Source organism: Pongo pygmaeus, chromosome X, assembly GCF_028885625.2.
Source record: "Pongo pygmaeus isolate AG05252 chromosome X, NHGRI_mPonPyg2-v2.0_pri, whole genome shotgun sequence".
Taxonomy (NCBI): domain Eukaryota; kingdom Metazoa; phylum Chordata; class Mammalia; order Primates; family Hominidae; genus Pongo; species Pongo pygmaeus.
In genome coordinates, this window is record NC_072396.2 from 158,561,564 (window position 1) to 158,585,383 (window position 23,820).

The 23,820-nt window shown below is 49.4% G+C and overlaps 2 pseudogenes; one reads left to right on the forward strand and one right to left on the reverse strand.

Annotated features, from left to right (window-relative positions):
- Positions 1–54: 54 nt before the first annotated feature.
- On the reverse strand, positions 55–6,764 carry LOC129024237 (keratin, type I cytoskeletal 18-like; annotated as a pseudogene).
- LOC129024238 (MORF4 family-associated protein 1-like) lies at positions 6,726–10,995 on the forward strand (annotated as a pseudogene).
- The last annotated feature ends 12,825 nt before the right edge of the window (positions 10,996–23,820 follow it).

Genomic DNA, 23,820 nt, shown 5'->3' on the forward strand with positions numbered 1-23,820 from the left:
CAAATCCCCGCCGTCCAAAGAAGGTGTCGCCCCGGGCTGGCGGCCCAGCGTGGCTTAGGCCAGGTACAGCCGGCAGCGCCCGCCAAGCCCTGGGCTAGGGTCGCCTGCGGGAGTTCACGGGGAGGCGCCGGTGTCTGAGGTCTGAGAAGACAACGGCCACCGGAAAAGGTGCTAGTGTTTGCAGACCCCGATCCATCGACACCCCAAGGAAATGCTGTGCACAAAATTCCAAGAGGGCCTTTTCGAATAGACGCATGAGCGGTGTTTGTGTCTAGATCGTCCAGCCTCCCGGGATCGATTGGGAATCTAGCTTCTGCTTGTCTTTCCAGCGCGACGCACAGTAGGAGCCTAATGTTTGTTGAATGAATGCTGAATATCGAACTCGTGTATTTACCATCTCATTTTTCATTCGTGTCTTCCACAAGCAGGAAATGGTGCATCAGGCTTTAGGGACATAGAACCTCAAAGGGACTCCCATGCTAGTGACAGTTACTTGAGTCATTCTGATACATTCAGATCATTGCTACAATTTCAGACAGCTGGCAATATGGAGAGGAAAAAGCTACTGCTCCCTAAACCCTTCTGCCCAGGCGCCTTGATCTCCTGATGATGTGGAAGTCTCCACCTCTTACCCCCACCCCACACACCCAGTCCGGCCTCATTCTCCTTCCTCAGCACTTCCTGCCTCCACCAGGCTCCCCAAGTCCTCTCTCCATCCCAGCTGGGTTAGTTTCCTGGGGCTACTGTAACAAATGACCACAAACTGGGTTGCTAAAAACAGCAGAAGTATATCCTCTCTCAATTCTGGAGGCCAGACACCTGAAATGGAGGTGACACTAGGGCTTTGCTCCCTCAAAGGCTCTGGCAGAGGATCGGTTCTTCCTTGCTCTTCCAGCTTCTGCAGCCTGAGTGCTTCCTGGGCTTGTGGGCCCATCACTCCAATCTGTGCCTCCGTCTCCACATGGCCTTCTCCCTGTCTTCTCTTCTGTCTCTTATAAGCACACCTGTCACTGGATTAGGGTCTACCTAGATAATCCAGGAGGAGCTCATCTTGACATCCTTATTTTCATTACATCTTGCAAAGGCCCTTCTGCTAAATAAGGTCACAGTCACAGGGATTAGGACACAGACACACCTTTTGGGGGCTGGCATTCAGCCCACAATACCAGCCGCCAGAGTGAGCTTTCTAAAAGGCAAGGCTGAACAGGTCCTGCCCTGCCTAACACCCTCCGGAGTCCCTTCACCTTCAGGAGAAAATGTGAGGCCTTGACCTCACATGCTGGTCCTTGCGGAGTCACCCTATCAACTGACCGGCCTCGGATCTCACCACTTTGCCTCATGGCAGAGACCTTCGGCAGGTCCCCCAAAGGTTATGGTCTCCCGGCTGAACGTCTCTGCACATATTCTGCCTGGTGAAGGAATTACCACTCCACTTCCATCACCCAGCTTGCTCTTGTCTGTGCGTGGGTGTGCACGTGTGTGTGCATATGTGTGCGTGTGTGGACTGACTCAGGGTCCCCAGCTCCCTGTGCTGCTGACACCTGCCATGCCTTGAGCACTGTGTCTGTCCCCAAGCTGTGAGCAGCCCCACCCTCTTCCCTAGCCCAAGGCTGAAACCTGGGCAATGCCCAGAGGGCCCACCTCCCCTCAGCCCCGTTGGTGGAGGCCAGGTCCTGTGTTCCTCCAGAGTGCCCCGGGCTGGACCAGCCACAGCTAGATCTGGAAGGCTCAAGCCCGTGTTCCCTAAAGCAGCTATGGGCCTTGGGGGATCAGGCTGCTGCCTCTCAGCTTCCCCCACCACCACATCTGTGCACGGTACACACACACCCCCATGCACACGCACACACACGCATCACACATCCCCCCCACATACACACATGCACACGTGCACATGTGTGAACACCCCAAATCATACAGTGCTTCCCTCTGGCCCCTGGTGGCCCGCCCATCCTCTAGGCACAGCTCGAACTCCTTCTCCTCTGGGCCTCATGTGCTGAGAAGAGTCCGGGCTCAGCAAGTAAAAGGTTCCTGGGAATGTGAGCCGAGAGAATGACTCAATGAACACGTGAATTTTAAAGTCCTGGGTCTCCTCGGCGCAGTGGTTGATGAATGAATAATTCACTAGCCACCAATTGGAGCCAGCAAACCTTTAGGCAGCACCTCCTCTCCCACTGGCAAGCCTGTCCCCATTGTCCCAAAGGTGGCATTCCCTCGTCTCATCGCCCCTGGCTCAGATGGTGAGTTCCTTGAGGGCTGAAGCCTGGTTCTCACCCCCAGGCTCGGCCCTGAGGTTGACAGTCACCATCAGAAGCGCGATTCTGTAATATTTGCCAATGCTTCCTTAGCTAATCCTCACCATGTGCCCATACATTGATTAAATCACAGCCTACCCCTCACAATAGCACTATTATGGAAAAGAGTGAGTGACTCATTTCAAGGAATAGGACTCGGGCTGAAGCTCAAAGGATGAGGCAGAGAAAGAGGGAAGAGGCATTTGGGGTCCAGAAGAGAGGCTGTGCACAGGCAGGGCCACGTGAAAGCCTGGGTGGTCTTCAAAAAGCATGGACAATTTCCAAAGCACCCACCCTGCCCTGGTCTTCATCCCGGCAGCCTCATCAAAGTCCAGGCCTGCCACTTGTCCTTAGAAACTCCTCACTGCCTGGGAACCTCCTGCCACAGTCACCTCTCCACTGTACCTTTCAAGCCAGCTCCCTCTCACCATCGGCAAGATCCACAGCCTCCATCTCTGTTCTCCCTCCCCGCTCCCCACTGCCTAACCACCCTTCATCTTTCTATTTGATTATTTATTTATTTATTGAGACAGATTCTCACTCTGCCGCCCAGGCTGGAGTGCAGTAGCATGATCTTGGCTCACTGTAACCTCCACCTCCCGGGTTTAAGTGATGCTCCCGCCTCAACCTCCTGAGTAGCTGGCATTACAGGCCAGGCGTGCACCACCACACCCGGCTAATTTTTTGTATTTTTAGTAGAAACGGGGTTTCACCATGTTGGCCAGGCTGGTCTCGAACTCCTGACCTCAGGTGATTTGGCCACCTCAGCCTCCCAAAGTGCTGGAATTCCACAGGTGTGAGCCACAAAACCTGGTCAGATTGTAACTTTTTGGTGAATCTACTGCCTGGTATTATTTTCTTTTTCAGAGATTCAAGTAACCAGGAGCTCAGTAGAGTAATTGAGCAAGCTCTGAGCACGCACGGGATCTTGGGTGTGACCAAGTTGGACCTAAGGAGAAGTGGTGCCGGTTGGGCATGAGGGCTGGAAAATCCACCCCAGCAATAGATGTGTGGGAGACTGAAACCAGATGAGTGGGTGCCAGGGCCAGGGAGGGAGCACAGGGAGTGACTGCTGATGGAGACAGGGGTGACAAGGATGTTCTGGAATTAGATAGTGGCGATGGTGGCACAACTCTGTGAATACATTAAAGGCCATTGAATTGTACGCTTTAAATGGGTGCATTTTATGGTATGTGAATTATATCTGAGTAAATCCATTATTTTTTAAAACTACCACATGCAATCGTGCCACTGAGGACAAAATCTTCTTATGGGGAGAAGGGGTTTCACAAGGAAGAGCTGGGAGACTGGCCAGCAAAGAAAGTCGGAGGGCAGAGCAGCTGGAAGAAGCAACGTTACAGAGCCAGGAAGCTCTCTGAAGGGCCAAGTGAATGCAAGGAGCTGAGAAACCCAGGGCGTCAGCAGGACAGCCACAGCAAGGGCGGCCGGGCTGTCCTGGGCCTCTGATAGCCCAGGGATGACTCCTGATAGCAAGGAGGCGGTGCGGGAGGGGATCAGAGTGGGGTGTACCCTCAAAGTCCTGCAACGAAGTCAGCGAGCTCACCTCTGTGATGGTTGGAGATGGGGGATCCTCACTGTGGGGGTGCACAGCAGCCAGAGTGGGAGCTGATGGAAAAACCTTGGCCCGAAATCCGTCTCCTAGGCAGCCCCTGAGCCCCTCCTGTGATGAGCAGCTGGCTCCCCGTCTCGGGTGGGTGAAGGCTCCTGCAGCAGGAGGCACCTTGTGGAAGCTCCTGTCCCGCAACCCCATGGGGACTCCACTCACAGCCACTGGTCCCACTGTGACCGTCTCGCTGGAGCAAAGCAGGAAAGCCACTGGCAAATGATTTGCAGTTCCATTCTCATACACAGAGAACTCTAGAAGTTTCCACTTGCCCCAAAGAGCAACATTATGCTTTTACCATCCTTCCCGCTAAGACACTTCATCTCTCCGGCTCCATGCCACAGTCTGTCTCCAGGGACCTTGATCTCGCCGTCCCTCGCATGTCACACAGGTCCACTCTATCCATGACAACATGCTGACAGGATCTGGGGATCAGGAGCAAGTGGCTGAGGAAGGGAGGGAGGGTAGAGGTCAAGGTATCAGGGAGAGAAGAAGGAGGCCTGTCTATAGCGTGAGTTACTCAATTGTCATGCATTAACGGGGCCCTAAATGTGTTATTTTCCTATGGCATATTTGTACAAAAGTATCAAAGTGAAGATGTATTTGTTTCCGTTCATGGTCCCCCCACCCTTTCCTGTGGCTGCCATAACAAAGCAACACAACAGAAATGCGCTCTCTTGCAGCTCTGGAGGCCAGAAGCCTAAGATCCAGGTGTCTGCAGGACCCTATTCCCTCCTCTGCAGGCTCTGGGGGAGGCTCCTTCTTGCCTCTTCCAGTTCCCGGGGGATCTGGGTGTCCCCTGGCTTGTGGCGGCACCACTCTATTCTCTGTGAATCCACGTGGCCTTCTCCTCTGTGTTTGTGACTTCTTTCCTTCTTATAAGGACACCTGTCATTGGATTTAGGGCCCTAATCCAAGATGATCTCATCTCGAGATCCTTAACTTAATTACATCTGCACAGATGCTTTTTCCAAATAAGGTTCCATTCACTGAGTTCAGAGGGTTTGTTTGTTTGTTTGTTTGTTTGTTTTTGAGATGGAGTCTCGCTCTCTCACTGCATGGTGACCCCTCTGGTGCTGTCCTCAATCTGCTGAGACCAGTACTTGTCCAGCTCCTCTCATTTCTTCCAAGCCAGCTCGTCATATTGGGCCCGGATTTTGGCGAGGTCCTGAGATTTGGGGCCTCTACCTCCACGGTCAACTCAGAGCTGGCAATCTGGGCTTGTAGGCCTTTTACTTCCTGTTCATGGTTCTTCTTCATGAAGAGCAGCTCCTCCTTGAGGGCCTCGATCTCTGTCTCCAGCTGCAGCCAAGTGACATTGGTGTCATCAATGACCTTGCAAAGCCCATGGATGTCGTTCTCCACAGACTGGCATATGGCCAGCTCTGTCTCATACTTGACTCTAAAGTCATCAGCAGCAAGACGGGCACTGTCGATCTGCAGAACAATGCAGGCATTGTCCACAGTATTTGCAGAGATCTGAGCCCTCAGATCATCGATGGTCTTGAAGTAATGGCTCCAGTCTCTGACCTGGGGTCCCTTCTTCTCCAGGTGCTCCCGGATTTTGCTCTCCAGCTTCTGGTTCTCAGTCTCCAGGCTCCTCACTCTGCCCAGGTAGGAGGCCAGGCAGTCGTTCAGGCTTTGTATGGTCTCCTTCTTGTTCTGGATGCCTCCCATTCCTGCCAGACCCCCGGCCACCCCCGTGGCTAGGCCCCAGACCCCATGCCACCCTGGAAGCTGGTGGAGCAGGACACGGAGATCCAGGAACCAGAACCCCCAGCACCTGCATAGACGCTAGCCTCACTGCTGATCAGCCAGGCGCCATAGCTGGGCGCCTGGACAGAGCCTAGGGACTGGTAGTTGATGGAAAAGGTGAAGCCAGTGGTGAAGCTCATGCTGTCCCAGGGGGGAGAGTGAGAGGACAGGACTCGGGCTTTGCCAACGACCAAGATGACAATACTCTCTAAATTGATCTACAAGTTCAATGGAATCCTTATTAAAATCCCAGCTGGCTTAAATTAAGAAAGAAAGAAAAGGAAAGAAAGAAAGAAAGAGAAAGAAAGAAAGAAAATCCTAGCTGGCTTTTGTGCAGAAATTGACAAGCTGATCCTAAAATGTGTATGAAAATGCAAGAAACTCAGAATAGCCAAAACAATCTTGAAAAAGAACAAAGTTATTTTTCCTAATTTTCCAAGACTCACATTTCCTAATTTCAAAGCTTACCACAAAGCTACAGGACTCAAGTCTGTGTGGTACTAGCACAAAGATACTTCTAGATCAATTGAACAGAATTAAGAATTCAGAAATAAACCCTTACATCTATGATCAATTGATTTTTGCCAAGAGTGCCAAGACCATTCAATGGCAGAAAGAATAGTCTGTTTAACAAACGGTGTTGGGACAATTAGATATCCACATGCAAAAGAATGAACTTGGACCCCTAGCTCAGACCATATACAAAAATTAACTCAGAATGGATCATAGATCTAAATGTAAGAGCTAAAACTATAAAACTCTTGGAAGAAAACACAGGAGTAAATCTTGATGACCTTGGCTTAGGCAATGGTTTCTTAGAAAGGATGTCCAAAGTATCAAACAAGCAAAGAAAAAAATAAATTGGAAAATGAAAAACTGTTGTGCTTCAAAGGGCACCATCAAGAAAGTGAAAAGGCAACCCACGAAATAACAGTACCTATTTGCAAATTACATAGTAGCTGATAATTGACTTGTATCTAGATCATATAAAGAACCAATGCGACTCAATAACAAAAAGAAATAGCCCGATTAAAATTAGGTAAAGGGATTTTGTTCACCGGTAAGGGGATTTTGTTCACCGCTGCTCTGCTCATGTTGCTACTGCAGTTCCGAGGCAGCAGGAAGAGATGCGGCCCCTGGATGTCGTCGAGCTGTCAGAACCGGAGGAAGTGGAGGTGCTGGAGCTGGAGGAAGATTTTGAGCAGTTTCTGCTCCCGATCATCCATGAGATGCGAGAGGACATCGCGTCGCTTACAAGCACTGGCGGGCGTACCTGTGGAAGCGGAGCACACTGTGGGAGATGGACAATATGCTCTTCCAGATCAAAACCCAGGTGGAGGCTTCAGAGGAGCATCCTCAACCACCTCCACAACCCGGGCGACGCAGTGGAGGGCAGGGTGACTAAGAGGTGCCAGAAGGCCGAGGAGAAGGCTAAGGAAATGGTGAAGATGGAAGAGATGCTGGTGGAGCTGGCCCAGAGGATAGAGACGAACGAGTCGAGAGCACGGTCGGTGGTTTACAGCCAATGGATTCTGGTCAGCTGGTGGAGATTGGCTGACACCCAGGAGAAGCTGAAACCAGAGAGCCTTTGGTTTTCTCTATTTTACTCTGTCCACGCCCTGTCCTCACTCACACTCAGTTCTCTGCTATGGTCTGTGGTTGATGAACTCAATATGAGTTTTGATTGTTAGTGTTTTTGTCTGGGGAAGTAAGTTTATTTGGAAAATGCTCTCTCATACAGGAATGAGGGCCTAGACCACGCTCTTGCAGCAGTCACATTTGTTCCTGGGCTTTGGTTGTTATTTCTAAACGTTTGAGGTGCTTTGCTCTTTCTTGTGTGATCTGATAGCTCCCTGGAACTTTGGATCTGTGTGTGACACATGAGCCTCATTGTTGGAGTTCTCCAGCTCTGGAGGGTCTGAAGGAGCCGCAATGATTCTAGAAGATGACTCCATACAGCAACTACTGAAGAAAGGACCAGACTTCAGCTGGGAATGTGGATGGGCCGACCTGGCTGGGACCCAGGAATCTGGAGAAGAGCTGGAGAATGGAGAGTATTATCTGTATTTGAGGACTTTAATTTCTGTGTGAGACCAAAGGAGGAGAGACATATTTTGTTCAAAATTTAAATTTTATGTGGTACACTATCTGATATAACCTGTCTAGTGAGTTTGTTTGGACAACCTAATTCAGCTTTATCTGACATGGAAACTGAAATAGAGGATGAGATCTTGATATTCTGTACAAGTTGATGTAATACCCTGATGCATTTCGGGCACTCGGCATAAAATGAAAGAGATTTGCAAAGACCCTTGAGGGGCTGGGGGATGAGAGAGTGGAACTGTACATTGGACCCTGAACTGGAGTGGAAGAGGCATCTTCAAGGTTCATACATTGTCCAGCTATAAGTTCATTTAAGTAGCAGACCTGATAAATATTTGAGGTCAAAACCCTACCATGTTTTTTTTTAAACTTACCATGTTAATCAAAGTATTCATTTGCTTGAAAAGAAAAAAAAAATTGGGTAAAGAATCTAAATGGACATTTCTCAAAAGACTATATACAATGTGCCGTGAGCACATGAAAAAATGGTCAACATCACTAGTCATTAGTGATGCAGATCACTAGAAAATGCAAATCAAAACTAGAATGAGGCTGGGCACAGTGGCTCACGCCTGTAATCCTAGCACTTTGGGAGGCTGAGGCAGGTGGATCACCTTAGGTCAGGAGTTTGACACCAGCCTGGCCAACATGGTGAAACCCCGTGTCTCCTAAAAATACAAAAATTATCCGGACGTGGTGGTGGGTGCCTGTAATCCTAGCTATTCAGGACGCTGAAGCAGGAGAATCACTTGAACCCGGGAGGCAGAGGTTGCAGTGAGCTGAGATCGTGCCACTGCACTCCAGCCTGGGCGACAGAGTGAGACTCTGTCTCAAAAAAGAAAAAAAAAAAAAACTTGAATGAGATAAAATTCACACCTGTTAGGATGACTATAATAAAATTAAAATGGAAAATAACAAGTGTCTGTTTGGAGAGGATGTGGAGAAATCAGAACCCTCATACATTGCTAGTAAGATGTTCAATGGTTATAGCCATTTGGGAAAATAGTCTGGCAGTTCCTCCAAAGGTTAAACATAGAGTAACCATGTGACCTAGCAATTTCACTCCTAGCTATACAGCCAAGAGAACTGAAAGCATATGCCCACATCAGATCATGTGCACGAATGTTCACAGCAGATTTATTCATAATAGCCAAAAAGCAGAAACAACTCAAATGTCCATCAATAGATGAATAAACAAAATGTGGCATATCCAGGCAATGGAACATTATTCAGCCCCCAAAAGCAATGAAACACTGGTCCATGCTGCAATGTTGGTGAACCTTGGAAACATTATGCCAAGCCAAAGAAGCCAGACACAAAAGGCCACAAAATTATATGAGTCCATTTCTATGGCAGATTGGAACAGGCAAATCCATAGAAAGGAAGATGAATGGTTTCCAGGACTTAGGGGGAGAGGAGAATGAGGAGTTAGTGCTTAGTTGATACAGGGTTCCTGGTGGGGGTGATGAAAACGTTCTGGAATGAGATCGTGGTGATGGTGACATAACTCTATGAATATTTTTTAAAGTATTGCATTGTACACTTTAAAATTTTTTTTGTAAAGGCCGAGTTTGCCAGGTCTCGAACTCCTGGACTCAAGTGATCCACCCATCATGGCCTCTCAAAGTGCTGGGATTACAGGCATGAGGCACCATGCCTGGCATGTATACTTTAAATGGGGAAACTGGGTGAAGGGTACATGGGACCTCCCTGCACTGTCTTTAGAACTTCCTGTGAATCTATCACAACTCAAAATAAAGACAAACCAACAAAAAAAGGTGTCAGATGGACTGGGCTCATTCAGGTGTTGGCAGAATCCAGTTCCTTGGAGCTATAGGCCCTAGTTTCACCTTCCCGCCATCAATGATGCCAAGAGCTCTTCCCATCATCTCTGCATCTTTCTGACTTCGGCTTCTGGCCTTGGCCAGTGAAGCTCTGCTTGTATGAGCTCATCTCCCTGTGTTAAGGTCAACTGATGAGTAGCCCAAATCACATCGGCAAAGTCCCTTTGGCCATGTAATGTAAGATACTCACGGGCGTGACACGGGGATGAAGGTCATGGGGGCCGAAATTCTGCCTACCAGAAGTGAATTATTTCAAAGCTATTTTGGATGGAGAATCCCCAGGATCAGTGAGGAGGTGGATGTTGGGGAGGAGGAAGAGGAGATATCAAGGAGCTCTCCCAAGTTTGGGCCAACCAGGTGGGTGAAGGTGCCAGTCTCCGAGATGAGGAACGGTGGGAAGCAGATGCGCTCCATTGTGACACGTGGAGTTTGAGGGGCCTATGTCTTCCTGGGGGTTGTCCTCTAAGGGAAAGGTCTGGACAGGCATAAGAGGGACTGAGGTCACCCAGGACGTGGGTGGCGGGTGAAAAGGAGCTGCCGGGGCAGCGGGCCGCCGCGAGCCCCTCCTGGGATCTTCCGCCCCAAGCCCAGCCTGCGATTCCCTCCCTGGACCCCTTCTCCTTCCTCTCCGAAGCCCTCCCTGGAAGGAGCACCGCATGCTGACCGCAGCTGCCGCTAGGGGGCAGAGCCGTCTAAACCAAAAGCCACCCCGCTCCACCGTGCGCGTGCGGGGAGGTGCGCGAGCGCGTGTGCACGCACGGCGGGGGCTCGCTTGACACTGAGTCCGGCTAACTAGGCTCGCCACCCCCACCCCATCCCCCTGCTGCTGGGAGCCCCAGGCAGTCCCCGGCCCAGGCGCTCCAAAAGGTCCCCTCTGTTGAGGACTGGGAAGCAGGCCCCGGCCCAGTGCCCCCTAAAGCGCCCGCCCTCCCCTGGTGTGGCTGGAGAGGGGTCTGATCCGGCGGGGCTGAGCTGGGAGCTGGGTCTCCTCCGGGCCCGGGGTTGCGGCGGGGGGCGGTCACTCCCCCTCCCTGCCTCAGCCCCGCACCCTCCACGCCGTGTCTCCGGCATCGAAATTCACAGCAAAATACACAACTAGTGAAGAACTGGGCTCGGGTCCCAGAAATAGGCTGCCCTTTCCAGAGGGTGACGGGAATATCCTCCCTGCTTCCCGTTGCCATGGTTTCCGCTCAGCCACCAGGCAGCCTGTTACGCGGCAGCCATTTGCCGCGACGGGATGCTGCTGCCGCTGGTGTGCAGCAGGCCGCCACGCGAGGAAGGGGACAGACTTCCCTGGAGACCCGCCCACCACGGAGAAGAGGCCACGGATCTAAAGACACCGGAGGGCGGCTACGCGGGCCAGATGGACAAATGCTAGCGTCCCCACCTGTCTGTAGGGGCGCCCTTGGCCTGGGCGCTGGACCTAGGCCATCGGGACTGGAGAGCCTTCTTCTCTTCTGGCCAGAGAAAGAGCAAAGGGTGGCTTCCTGGCAGGTCCGGAGCTGGCACAGCACAACAGAGCCTAGAAAATCACTAGCAGGGCTGAGCTCGGGGTTCCACCGTTGCAGCCTTCCTGTTGGACCCAGTCTGCTCAAGGACTCCCTCACAGCCCAGTGCTTTCTGTTCACCCCGGGGCACTCCCAGCCCAGCCTCCTAGCCTCAGTGAGTGGGAAATGTCTGTACTGCCCACTTGTCCTCAAACGCATGTCCTTGCTCGGCTGCTCCCTGCTCTGCCCCATCTGGAGGGGACAGGGTGAGGAGTCGCCCTGAAGGCCTGGCCCCAGCTTGGGCAACACAGCCTAGCGGGGTGATCACCCCTGGGCCTGCAGCCCCTCCAGCACTTCCTGGGGCTGTGCCGGCCATTCCAGACCATTCCTGTTGGTGGAACTCATGACAGGGCTTGTTTACGCCAGTCAGTGTTCTGACACCTCCCCCACCCCGATCATTAACTTTTCTGGTCCTTTTCAGTTATTAAAATTCAGCCCAGACTCACATCCCATGGGCCTCCCCTCCCCATCCTTGGGGCTGGAATGGACTGGAATGGAGAGGAGGTGGCCTGACCTCCCTTCCCTCCCTTCCCACCCCCCACCCCCCCGGGCCGGGGCAGGCAGAACTTGTGCCAAGGTGAGGGGGTGAGAGGGGCCCCATCTTTGCCTGGGCTTTTTGATGCCTGCCAATGGGGTCGCCCTTTTCTGAGGGCAGGCTCAGCCCCTTCCTTGCTAAGGCTAAAGGCCCTCTGGGATTGAGAAGCGCTGTCCTCTCTGGGCCCCACCAGTGTCTATCGGACCCCCTCAGACCTCTGGCCCCCACACCTTGTGCCCCCGGGGCAGAAGGCAGCTGGGGTAAGAGTGCCTTCAGTCCTGCCAGGCTCAGCAAATGTCCTGCCTTCAGAAACCTCAGCGGGCAGACAGGCAGGTGCCTCCTCAGGAATACGGCATGCCCCCCATCCCCAGGGGGACGTACCCAGCTCTCCCCACAGCCTCCAGGGACTGCGGGCTGTGTCCACAGCTCTGGCAGGGCCTTATTTTCTCCCAACTTTTTGGCATTTTATGGATTAAAAACACAGCATTCCCCTAAGGGCAGCCTGCTTCCGCCCGGGCTTCTGTGGGAGTGAGTAAGGCTGGTCTCCTGAGGGAAGTGTGACTCTTGCCGGGGCCAGAGGCCAAGACCAGCCAGGAGGGCACTTACCCCTTTGGGACATCTTGCCCTTGTCCTTTCTGTTTTCTCTACTCAGGCCTCTCCCCTGAGCTGAGGAAACCAAGAGAATTCCTGTCCTTTAGGATAAAGACCTTTTCCTAAGATCGTTTTTTCCTAGAAATAAGCATACTTTATTAAGATATTTTGGACTGGCCGGGCGCAGTGGCTCATGCCTGCAATCCCAGCACTTTGGGAGGCCAAGGCGGGGGGATCACGAGGTCAGGAGTTTGAAAGCAGCCTGGCCAACATGGTGAAACCCCGTCTCTACTAAAAATACAAAAAATTAGCCGGGCGTGGTTGCACACGCCTGTAATCCCAGCTACTCTAGGAGGCTGAGGCAGGAGAATTGCTTGAACCCGGGAGGCAGAGGTTGCAGTGAGCTGAGATCACACCATTGCACTCCAGCCTGGGACAGAGTGAGACTTCGTCTAAGGAAAAAAAAAAAAAGATGTTTTGGACTGATTTTGTGTGTCCTGATGCAGTTTTTCTTTGTGCATTAGACATAGTGAAACACACAGTGCAGCTAAGTGTGGGGCCACACTGCCTCGCTTCCCTCTTCCCCTCACAGAGCCGGGCACGACAGCTGCGGGCACAGGGAGCAATCGCCTGGAGCCAGAGGGGGCAACGCCAGCCCAAGGGCAAATGGGCAACCCTGTGCGAAAGGCTCTGGCAACCAGACCATCTACTTTAGAAGAAAGGAGAAGAAAAAGAGCCCCCAGGAGAGGAAGCAGCCCCTAACCCGACTGACAAGCAATCCATTCGCAGAGACAGAAGGGCCTTCAGTGAATTGGTCTCAAAGTGCTTGATTTCTTAAAATCAGAACAATTGATCATTAGAGAACTGATTAAGCTACAGCCGCTGTTGAATAAAAGGTAAAAATAAACTCCTTCATTTGAATTCCAAATTCAGGCTTGGAGGTGACCTAGCCATGAGGCAAACTGGCTGTGGGTGGACAGGGCTGCACATGGAGCCGGTGGGTGGACGTCACCTGAAGTCTTCTCTCCTCCCAAAGTGTGGGTGCTGGGACCCCAAGGGCGCAGTGTGAATGTCCCCAGCACTTAACACCAGGGTAGCCCAGGTACAGAGGCTGCTGAGGGGCTGGTGCAGGTTCTCCAAGGGCCACTGCTATGCCCAGAATGAGCCTCTAGTTCTGGATCAGAAGGAGCAGGGGGTGGGGGGGGGGTCCCAAAGGAGAGACTGGTTCAGGGGCAGCTGCAATTTACCAACGGGTGCAGAAGTACTTTGACATTTTAGCCGCAGGCACAGCCCTACCAGTGGGTACCAGCTGTTGTGCCCAGAGATGGCAGGGGTCAGAGCCAGTCCTGGGACCCAATTTCTCCCCTCATCTGTTATCTGGAGGGGTCACCAGGGCCTAATGAAGACTTTTGAGGTTTCTCAGCCACAAAAGGATCACAGTGCCTCTCCATATGGAATTCAGCAGAACTCTCACCTTTTAAAATGGCCTAGTAGATACTGAGTAGACACAAAAGGACATTTACAAAATGTGTGTAAGTGTAAAGAACAATACAACGAACCTCTGTGTACTCACCACCAGCTTAGAAGAAAGATAACGTTCCCGTTAAAGGACCTTGGGTGACCCTTCTCATTGCCCCATGTCCCCCACCCCCACTTCAGAGGTGACCTCCTTCTGGAATTTTGCATATACCACTCCTGTGTATTTCTTTATAGTTTCACCATGTTTGCATCCCCAAACAATATATTTTTTAGTTTTGCCTGTTTTGAATTTTATATAAATGGAATCATACTGTCTGTATTATTCTATAACCTGCCTTTCCACTGAATGTGGTATTCCCGAGACTAAGAGCTGTAATCCATTCTTCCCACAAGCATTCTGTTCTGTTGTGGGATTAAACTACAACTGATCTCTGCATCATCTGCTTGGTGGAAGGGGGAATTGTTTCCACTTTTTGGGCTGTTACCAGAGTCCTGATGCCCAGCACAAGTTTCACTAGTGGGCATATCCAGGGGAAAATCCCTGGGCCACCAGAAATGTACACTTGCAACTTTGCTGGGCAATGAAAAATTGTTTTCTCAAGTGGTTGTACCAATCCATATGCCCCCCTGTAGTATACAAGCTTTCTAGCGGTTTCACAGCCTTGTCAACACTTGATGTCGTCAGGCCTTATTTTCCATATGGATAACCAATTGTTCAGCATTATTTATTGAACATCTCCTGCCCCCACTGGCCAGCAATGCCAGCTTTGTCATACATGAAGGTTTTTGTTGTTGTTGTTTGTTTGTTTTGAGACAGGGTGTCACTCTGTCACCCAAGCTAGAGTGCAGTGGCACAGCCTCGACCTCCCAGGCTCAGGTGGTCCTCCCACCTTAGCCCCCCGAGTAGCTGGGACTACAGGTGCCCGCCACCATGCCTGGCCAATTTTTTGTACGTTTTGTAGAGACAGGGTCTCACCATGTGTTGCCCAGGCTGGTCTCAAACTCCTGGGCTCAAGTGATCCTCCTGCCTCAGCCTCGCAAAGTGCTGGGATTCCAGGCATGAGCCACTGTGCCCAGCCCGCGCTATCTTAAATATGGCACCTTTATAATAATTCTTAGAATCTGCTGAGGCAACTCCACCCACCTCCTCCTTCTCTATGAGTGTCTTAGCTATGCCATTTGTTCTTCCTTATAGATTTAAGAACCACCTTGTCAAGCTCCATTTACAAATGGCATTTAGATTACAATTACGTTCAATCTAAAACTTAAATTGGAAAGAACTGGCATGCTCAAAACATTGATTTTTCAGAAAATCCTGGATATGCAAGGTAATGGCAGCCCCGTAAAGCTGGAACTCTCAACAGAGCTTCCAAACCAAAATCACTTTTAAAAAGCAAGCACAAATAAAATCACCCAAAACCCATGTCCTCGTGATAATCAGAAGACAGAGAGCATTTGAACTTCAAAGTACCTAAAACAGATCAAGTCACAAGGATGGGGAAATAGATCCTCACAGGAAATACAAACGGAAACAAGTGAAGCAAACTATATATCGAACAATAACACGACCACCCTGAAAGAGAAAAAAACTCGGCAAGCAACCTGAACGTGGTATGGGACTATATGTCCTCGAGTGAAAAACAAAAATAACTCTAGACAAACCTGGAAATCTACAGAGTAGTTTTCTTCTTTCCAGAGACATGAGTTGATGATTCTGAAACTACTTGCCAAGTATTCTAGGACTGAGCAAATACATAAATATATTGTGGGTAATGGGAGTCAACTTTCTCAGCAAGAGGGAAAGAAGTTACCAACCAGCAAGTAGGAGGAAGACTAGAAGGGACCTGGTGCTGTTGGGTTGAAATTGGATGGGTCAGTATGAACTCATGGTAGATAGATAGATGGATAGAGAGAGAAAGAGAGAGAGAGAGAGAGACAGAGAGAAAGAGAGATAGACAAATAGATAGATGTGGGACTGTATATACATATATACACATATATGTATGCATTCTCTATGTGTGTGTAATCTCCCAGTAAGCTTCTAAGTGTCATTATCCACTCAAAATGAATCAGGGATCCTAGGAGAAATGGCTGATTCCAGAAAAGGAGACCAGGGAAAGTCAAGATGAGCCTAGAACACCCTGTTCTTCCAGAAAGTAAGAAACCCCCGAGTCCACAGTGATAAAAAGAAATAAGTATAGTTGTACACTGAATAATGACACTTTGGTCAAAAACAAACTGCACATATGACAGTGGTCCCACAAGATTATAATACTGCAATTTTTTTTTTCTTTTTGAGATGGGGTCTTACTCTATTGCCCAGACTGGAGTGCAGTGGCGTGACCTCAGCTCACTGCAGCCTAGACCTCCCAGGCTCAACCAATCCTCCCATGTCAGCGTCCCTAGTAGCTGGCACCTGCCACCACACCTGGCTATTTTTAAACTTTTTTGTAGAGATGGGGTCTCACTATGTTGGTCAGGCTGTTCTTGAATTTCTAGGATCAAGTGATCCTCCCACCTCAGCCTCCCAAAGTGCTGAGATTACAGGTGTGAGCCACCGTGCCCAGCCTATAATACTGCATTTTGACTGGACCTTTTCTAGGTTTAGATACACAAATACTTGCCACTGTGTTAACAGCTGCCTACATTATCATGGTGTACAGGTTTGTAGCCCAGGAGCAATAGGCCATACCATATAGCCTGGGAGTGCAGTAAGCTACACCATCTAGGTTTGTGTATGTGGCGCTCTAGGATGTTCGCACAATGGTGTAATTGCCTAACAACACTCTTCTCAGAACATAGCCCCATCATTAAGCAACACACGATTGTAAAGGGGGAGAAGAGAAGCTCTTTCTCACAGAAGAAAGTCAAATAATAAATGAAGAACGAATGATGGAAATAGGAAATCGCCATTTGGCAACTATTGTAGTAATGAGTTTCAAGCAAAAAATAATCAATGGATGAAAAAACTCATGGGAACTGGACAGTAGAGACACCTGGAAGATGCCGCCTTAACCACATGATCAAAGTGATCATCATCAGCAATGGGACAAGGGGACTGGTGTCGTGGCCTCCTGATGCCATACACGGAGAGGGAAGCAGCACTTCTGAGCTACTCCCATGGAAAGTGCAAAACCTGGATGGAATCATGAGGAAACATCAGCCAAGCCTCAACACACAGAAATGCTGCAGAATCACTGGCCCATATGCTCCTGAAAACTGTCAAAAACCACGAAGAACAAAGAGCTGGTCCAGACTTAAGGAGACTAAAGGGCTAGGTCAACTGCATAGAACGTGTGATCAGAGGTGCTCCTTTTCTGGAAAGAACATTATGGAAAAGATATTATTGGCACAATTAATAAACTCTAAGGTCTGTAGATTATAGTATATATTTTTTTTGAGACAGAGTCTTGCTCTGTCACCCAGGCTGCAGTGCAGTGGCATGATCATAGCTCACTGCAGTGTCAACCTCCCAGGCTCAAGCAACCCTCCCACCTCAGCCTCCCCAGTAGCTGGGACCACAGGTCCACAACTACATGCCTGGCTAAATTTTTTTAACTTTTTGTAGAGATGGTGTCTCACTGTGTTACCCAGGCTGGAGTGCAGTGGCACAATCATGGCTCACTGCAGCCTCCACCTCCTGGGCTCGTGATCCTCCCACCTCAGCCTCCACAGTAGCTGGGACCACAGGCATGCACCACCACACCTGGCTAAATTTTCTTGTATTTTTTGTAGAAATGGGGTTTCACCATTTGCCCAGGCTGGTCTTGAGCTCCTGGGCTCAGGGATCTGCCCACCTTGGCCTCCCAAAGTCTAGGATTGCAGGTATGAGCCACCGTGCCTGGGAAACACTTGTTGGTGTCCGTCCTTTTGAATAGAGCCATCTTAGTGTGAAGTGGTATCTCACGTGGCTTTGATTTGCATTTCTCTGATGACTGGTGATGTTGAGCATCTTTTCATGTGCTCATTCACCTCTCGTACATCTTATTTGGAGAAATATCTATTCAAATCCTCCACTCACTTTAAAAATTGGGTCATTTGTCTTTTTATTGTGGGGTTTTGTGACGTTCTTGATATATTCTAGATGCAAGTCCCTTATCTGATATATAATTTGCAAATCTTCTATTTCATTCTGTGAGTTGTCTTTTCACTTTCTTGATTGTAACATTTGCAGCACAGAACTGTTCAATTTTGATGAAGTCCAATTTATCTATTTTATCTTTTGTCACTTGGGCTTTGGGTATCACGTTTAAGAAACTATTGCCTGATCTAAGGTCATGAAGACTTACACCTACGTTTTCTTCTAAGAGTTTCATAGTTTTGGGGCTTGCATGTGAGTCTTTAATCCATTTAGGGTGAGTGTTTCTGTATGGTGTGAGGTTGGAGTTCAGCTTCATTCTTTGGCATGTGGATGTTTAGTTGCCCCAGCACCGTTTGTTAAAGAGATGATTCTTTCTCCCATTGAATGGTCTTGGTGCACTTGGCAAAACTCAATTGACCATTGATGTGTGGGTTTATTTCTGGCTTCTCAATTCTATTCCATGGATCTGTGAGCCTTTTCTTATGTCAATACCATGCAGTCTTGATTCCCGTAGGTTATCCTAAAGTTTGTATTTGATAATTCCACTATGGGGTCTATTTCTGCTGCTTTCATTCATATTGCCTTCACTCTTCATATGCCTAGTTATTTTTATTGTTTGCTGAATATTTCCATTGCAAACATTTTTATAGTGATAACTTAAGGACGAGGGCGATGTCACCTTCCTCCAGAGAAGATGCCACTTGGCTGTCCCAGCTTCTGAGGATGCCAGCAATCTAAGATTAGTTCCCCTAATCCAGTTTCAGGTATTGAGAGGCTAAAAAGCTAGCTAAAGTACTAGGAGACTTTCCATTGCTGGATCACCTTTACTCCTAGAGAACAGCCCTACAGGGTCCCCACCGAAATGAGAGAGATGCACCAGGGTGCTCCATGAGCAGGGTCCTGGTTCCCGTGCCTGTCCTGATAGCCCCAGGAGCTGTCAAAAGCCCTGGACAGTTTGTACTCCCCTTGTTCTCAATCTCCAATCACCCTCAGGGCGTGAGCAGCTGCAAACACTGGCCTCGCCTCCCTAGCATCCTGCCCTGGAAATTCTTCATCCTCTTTTTGCTCTATGATGCCTTCAAGCAGATGACTTTTATATTTTTCCAGCTTTTCTAATTGCCCTCAGTAGGAGGGAGGCACGAATTCCCTAATTTATCATGATCACAAGCGGAAGTCCTTCACTGAATTCTTAAATTCAATTACCTTATTTTCCACTTTTAAAAGTATAATTTGGTTCATTTTCATATATCCTTAGTTGTTTCATAGAATGCTGCCTTTTTGATATTTTCAACCCCCTCTTTGATTTCTCTCAATGTATTAAACACACTGACGTTACGCTCTGTAGCTGATAATCCCAGCACTGGCTGTGGGAGCTGTGCTCTGCTGACACTCACCCATGGAGCGGTTTCCTGTTTTACTCGTGTGTTTGGATTTTTTGACTGGATATTTTTCCTTCTCAGGTCTTCACAGTGGGAATGCCTTGAGACCTGGTTGAAGGTGGGTCCCTCCAGAGAGGATTTGCATTGCCTTCTGACAGTTTTCCGGGGCACTCTAACCCAGAACCTTTTTTTTTTTTTTTTTTTTTTGAGACAGGGTCTCACTCTGTCACCCAGGCTGGAGTGCAATGGCGCAATCATGGCTCATTGCAGCCTCCAACTCCTGAGCTCAAGCGATCCTCCTGCCTCAGCCTCCTGAGTAGCTGGGACCACAGATGCCACCACACCCAGCTTTTTTTTTTTTTTTTTTTGTAGAGATAGGGGTCTCTCTATATTGTCCAGGCTAGTCTCGAACTCCTGAGCTCTGGTGATCCTCCCATCTTGGCCTCCCAAAGCGGAGGGATTACAGGTATGAGCCACCACACCTGGCCCAGAAGTATTTTAAACTAAATTCGCAGTTTGAGGAGTTTATGGCCTATCTGGGTGTTGTAAATCCCAGCTGCAAAGCCATGTGGTGCTGGCTTGTGAGTACAAATACTCAAGAGGAGGTATTTTCCCCTCCCCCTCATGCCAGGCTTGGAAATGAGCAATTCTCCTTGAGGCCTGGTGATGAAGAGGTAGTGGTCGACATTTGCAGTTCATCCTGATGATGATGACAACACCTTTTATGGTCCCACCTTCCTAGTAGCTGAGACTACAGGTGCCACCATGCCTGGCTAATTTTTTATAGAGACGGGGGTCTCACTCTGTTGCCTAGGCTGGTTTCGAACTCCTGGGCTCAAGTAATCCTCCTGCCTCGGCCTCCCAAAGTGCTGGGATTATAGGCATTAGCCACCGTGCCTGGCCTTAAAATCATTTTTCTAAATGCACCAATGATATGGCAAAGAAGTAAGGAATTCCCAGAGTCTGAAAATTAAGTCAAAGCAGGAACTCCGAGAGGTAACCAGAACAGTGAGGCTAACTGTCACCCTCGGGCATTTGCAGACCCTGGTGACTTTGGGCTTCAGTTTTCATGGCCTCATGGGTTGTGGGGACAGAAGACAAGGCCCAACACTTGCAGAATGAGAAGTCTAAAAGGAACCACCTCCCCTACCACCATCTGCACGGTTCTCTCTTCTATCAGTTAGGATAAGATTCAGCTACACAGATGACCAAATATATATATATATCTCCATACACACACACACACATATATACATATGTATATATGTATATATGTGTGTATATATGCATATACATATGTGTATATATATATGCAAACAAATGGGGGAGAGGGAGGGAGGGAAGGAGTCCTACAGACCTAACAAGAATAGGTGATTATTTGTAATAGCAAAGTACTGGAAACAACGCCACTATCCATCAGCTGGGCCTGTTTGAACAAGCTGGGGCTGACCTGCGTGTTGGAATACTATGCAGCTAGAGTCAGCATGCTGCCCGGGGCGCCCCAGCATACCAAGATACACCCAACAGTGAGGCACACGACAATATGCCATCTTTTGTATAAAAATGTGGGGATATGAATACACATATATTGTTTGATGAAAAATGTTTTCCATAATATAAAAAATCAAAAAGAAAGATCACTGCCATCCCTAAGAATCAAACAAACAGAAACAGATGAACCAAACCATATAAAAGTTGGCGGCATAATCATATATAGAAGTATTTCAAGTGTCTTGAAACACAGTATTTTGGTTGACCAGATGTGGTGGCTCACACCTGTAATCCCATTTACTCAGGAGGCTGAGGCAGGAAAATTGCCTGAAAAAAAAAGAAAAGAAAAAAGAAAGAAAAGGAAAGAAAGGAAAGGAAAGGAAAAGAAGAGAAAAAGACATGACAGGAAAAGCAGTATTTTTATTGTACACACCTGGTGGGGTATATGTGGTTTTTCTGAAACACAGTCTTGCTCTGTCGCCTAGGCTGGAGTGCAGTGGTGCAATCTTGGCTCACCACAACCTCTGCCTCTCAGGTTCAAGCAATTCTCCTGCCTCAGCCTCCCAAGTAGCTGGGACTACAGGCGTGCACTACCATGCCTGGCTAATTTTTTTCTATTGATAGTAGGGACGGGGTTTCACCACGTTGGTCTGGCTAGTCTCGAACTCCTGACCTCAAATGATCTGCCCACCTCGGCCTCCCAAAGTGCTGGGATTACAGGCGTGAGCCACCGTGCCCAGCCCAGAGTCAGAATATTCTTAATGATGGGTCACTTGCAGAAGTTGCTGGGGACTGGCTTGTGACTCTGAAGGGTGATGTATAGAAAGAAGACTCACATGGCTATCTGGCTGTTCCTGCCTCACCTGTTTTTTATGGTGACCAAACAGTCGATGAGGGAAAGCTCTTCTGTTACAGAATTCCAACTAGGAAATGCAGGAAGAATTATAGAATCGAAAAATCACCATTTTTAACCCTAAATAATGGATCTAGGTGCTAAAAACACTGGGCAAAAGGATACTAGAGAATTCTATAAAGGCCAGATCAGGCCGACACCACCTGAATCTCCTGATCAGTCTTACCATCGTCAAGAGGTACGTGAAAAGGGGCTCAGCATCACCAGGTGTTAGGGAGACACAAATCAAAACCACCGTGCAGTGCCATCACACACCTATCCCGAGGCTGAACTAAACCACAGCAGATGCCGGAGTGGTTGTGTGGAGAAACCAGCGCTCACCCATCGCTGGTGGATATGTCAAACCGGGCAGCCACTCGGGAAAGCTGTTGGCAGTTTCTTACGGAAACACACATCTATAAAGGGGTAGCACAGGGGGCTTTGCGGTGAGAAAACCGCTCTGTAATTCAATTGCACTGGCAGTTACATGAATGTACACAGTGATGAAGTTGCATAGAGACGCACATACACGAGTGTGCGCACACAGGAGACACCCGAGCATCAATGTCGCGTCCGGGTTCCGGTTGTGCCTCGGGCGTTCAAGTAGCCAATGTCAGAGGGACCTGTGGGGAGGGGCCACAGCCTCCCAGGCACTTCTCACCAACGTCCTTGTGAATCTAACGGTTTAAAAAGAACAAGTTAAAAAATATTCCAGCAGAAAAAAGAAAAGTATAAATGAAAAATATGGGCGAACTGTTGATGCCAGCTGATGGATCCACAGGGTTTCATTAACTCTCTGTTTATGTTCGAACTTTTCCATGATAAACCATTTTCTTAAGAGTCACCGCTAAATGAGTGTCTGTTGAATAAGTGAAGCATTCATGAATAACTGCAGTCCAACTCTGTCCTTCCAGAGATAATGCGAGCAAGATCCCGCAAGCGGAGATGATTGCTCAAGGTCACGCGGAACAGTCAAGGCTACTGAGATCCTGTCTAGCTCTTTCTCAATGTGTGTTTTTAACTTTACACAAGCAGTACATTATTTTTAAAGGAAAAGTGACCATAAACTGAGGGCTGCAACGTAGGAGGGGGGAAGGGCAGAGGGAGACCCAGGATGCCAGCTTCGCCCAGGGGCAGGGGCGAGGCAGACAGCCTAGGGAGGTTAGAGGATCTGCTGTGAGAGGGTTTCTGCAAGATGAAATCACTCAAATGCCGGCTGTGTTTGGACATCTTGAGAGAACATTTCCACACACGGATGGGGTCTAGGGTTGAGTTCGTGATACGAGCAAACAGCTACCCAAAGGACAATGATTAACTCCTGGGAAAACAAAATGCAGCTCGCATGGCCCCACCGTGAGCAGCATTTATGTGGCTGCATAATTTCCAAGCATGGGGATAGGAAGGGGTAGAACAGCAAAGGTTTGGGGGATGGGACTGATGGAAGCCTTCGAGGAGGCCCCCAAGACGTGGGCGGACCCTTGTCTTGGCACACTCCTGCCCCCACATCCTTCGGGCCCCAGAGCTCCCTGACACCATTGGACCCACTGCCCCCACCACTCTGCTTCCTGCCAGCCCTCCAGATGGCCTGTCCTTGCCCCCTGTGTTTGCTCCCTCCTGAGGTCAGCCCCTCTGAAAGGACACCGGCCCCTCCCCTCTGGCTAGGTTAGGTCAAGGACTTGGCCTCTCCAACGCCCACTCCTCTCAGTCACAAACAGGGACGCCCCAGGCACCAACCTGTACCCCAGCTCAGCCACGGACACATCTGGGCCCCCAGAAGGGCCCTCAGCTCTCCAGAGCCAGAGCAGGCAAGGGCAACAGAGCGTGTGGCTTTGGCAGCTGGGCCAGGAGGAGGGAGGGGTCCCCACTGCAGGGCTTAGCCCTTTCACACTTCAGCAGAGAGCAGCCGCCCCGTCAGCACCCATGTGCTGCTGTCCTCAGAAATGGGGTGCCTGTCGGGGTATGCTGGTCCCCAAAAGATGTGTCCACGTTCTGGAGCCTGTGAGTGGGACCCTTTTAGGAAAGAGGGTATCTGCAGATGTGATGACAGTAAGGCTCTCGAGATAAGCTCAGCCTACATGACGGGGGGCAGGGGGTGCCAAATCTAATGACAGGCATCCTTCTGAGACACAGGAGAGACAGAGAGGAGAAGGCCATGTGGAGATGGAGGCAGAAATTGAGGTGATGCATCCATGAGCCAAGGAAGCCTGG